This window comes from Salvelinus namaycush, unplaced genomic scaffold (assembly GCF_016432855.1).
Source record: "Salvelinus namaycush isolate Seneca unplaced genomic scaffold, SaNama_1.0 Scaffold444, whole genome shotgun sequence".
NCBI lineage: Eukaryota > Metazoa > Chordata > Actinopteri > Salmoniformes > Salmonidae > Salvelinus > Salvelinus namaycush.
In genome coordinates this window covers 181,025-183,538 of record NW_024061136.1, presented here as the reverse complement: position 1 = coordinate 183,538, position 2,514 = coordinate 181,025, and positions in this window count along the sequence as shown.

Genomic DNA, 2,514 nt, shown 5'->3' with positions numbered 1-2,514 from the left:
CAGCAGGTACTCAGATCTGTTAATTACAGGCTGGTACTCAGATCTGTTAATTACAGCAGGTACTCAGATCTGTTAATTACAGGCTGATACTCAGATCTGTTAATTACAGGCTGGTACTCAGATCTGTTAATTACAGGCTGGTACTCAGATCTGTTAATTACAGGCTGGTACTCAGATCTGTTAATTACAGGCTGGTACTCAGATCTGTTAATTACAGGCTGGTACTCAGATCTGTTAATTACAGGCTGATACTCAGATCTGTTAATTACAGCAGGTACTCAGATCGGTTCATTACAGACTGGTACTCAGATCGGTTCATTACAGGCTGGTACTCAGATCGGTTCATTACAGGCTGGTACTCAGATCGGTTCATTACAGGCTGGTACTCAGATCGGTTCATTACAGGCTGGTACTCAGATCTGTTAATTACAGGCTGATACTCAGATCTGTTAATTACAGGCTGATACTCAGATCTGTTCATTACAGGCTGGTCCCCGGATCTGTTAATTGCAGCATGTACTCAGACCTGTTAATTTCAGCAGGTACTCAGACCTGTTAATTTCAGCAGGTACTCAGACCTGTTAATTTCAGCAGGTACTCAGACCTGTTAATTACAGCAGGTACTCAGATCTGTTAATTACAGCAGGTACTCAGATCTGTTAATTACAGCAGGTACTCAGATCTGTTAATTACAGGCTGGTACTCAGATCTGTTAATTACAGGCTGGTACTCAGATCTGTTAATTACAGCAGGTACTCAGATCTGTTAATTACAGGCTGATACTCAGATCTGTTAATTACAGCAGGTACTCAGATCGGTTCATTACAGACTGGTACTCAGATCGGTTCATTACAGGCTGGTACTCAGATCGGTTCATTACTGCAGGTACTCAGATCGGTTCATTACAGGCTGGTACTCAGATCTGTTAATTACAGGCTGGTACTCAGATCTGTTAATTACAGGCTGATACTCAGATCTGTTAATTACAGGCAGGTACTCAGATCTGTTAATTACAGGCTGGTCCCCGGATCTGTTAATTACAGCATGTACTCAGACCTGTTAATTTCAGCAGGTACTCAGACCTGTTAATTTCAGCAGGTACTCAGACCTGTTAATTACAGCAGGTACTCAGATCTGTTAATTACAGGCTGGTACTCAGATCTGTTAATTACAGGCTGGTACTCAGATCTGGTAATTACAGGCTGGTACTCAGATCTGTTAATTACAGGCTGGTACTCAGACCTGTTAATTACAGGCTGCTACTCAGATCTGTCAAGCAGCATGTTTAGAGCATCCAGGGTTCTCCTCTGGATTTCTAACAAGTGGTTGCTGCTGAGTTGTTTTTACATTTGTATGTTTTTTTAAAAACATATTGGCATAACCAGTCCACAAGGTGGCGCAGCGTCTCTTTTACATTCTTTGGGGAGAACCATGCCAAAACTCTAAAGGCAACAATGGACCTGCTCTGCTTACACACACATACACACACAGTACCGGTCAAACATTTGGACACACCTACTCATTCCAGGGTTTTTCTTTATTTTTACTATTTTCAACATTGTAGATTAATAGTGAAGACATCAAAACTTTGAAATAACACATATGGAATCATGTAGTAACCAAAACAGGTGTTAAATCAAAATATATTTTATATTTGAGATTCTTCAAAGTAGCCACCCTTTGCCTTGATGACAGCTTTGCACACTCTTGGCATTCTCTCAACCAGCTTCATGAGGTAGTCACCTGGAATGCATTTCAATTAACAGGTGTGTCTTGTTAAAAGTTAATTTGTGGAATTTCTTTCCTTAATGCGTTTGAGACAATCAGTTGTGTTGTGACAAGGTAGGGGTGGTATACAGAAGATAGCCCTATTTTGTAAAATACCAAGTCCATATTATGGCAAGAACATCTCAAATAAGCAAAGAGAAACGACAGTCCATCATTACTATAGGAAGGTCAGTCAATCCGGAAAATGTCAAGAACTTTGAAAGTTTCTTCAAGTGCAGTCGCAAAAACTATCAAACGCTATGATGAAACTGGCTCTCATGAGGACCGCCACAGGACAGGAAGACCCAGAGTTACCTCTGCTGCAGAGGATAAGATTACAGCCCAAATAAATGCTTCACAGAGTTCAAGTAACAGACACATCTCAACATCAACTGTTCAGAGGAGACTGCGTGAATCAGGCCTTCATGGTCGAATTGCTGCAAAGAAACCACTACTAAAGGACACCAATAAGAAGAAGAGACTTGCTTGGGCCAAGAAACACGAGCGACTGACGTTAGACTGGTGGAAATCTGTCCCTTTGGTCTGAATAGTCCAAATGTGAGATTTTTGGTTCCAGCTGCCGTGTCTTTTGTGAGACGCAGAGTAGGTGAACGGATTATCGCCGCATGTGTGGTTCCCACCGTGAAGCATGGAGGAGGAGGTGTTATGGTGAGGAGGTGCTTTGCTGGTGACACTGTCAGTGATTTATTTAGAATGCAAGGTACACTTAACCAGCATGGTTACCAC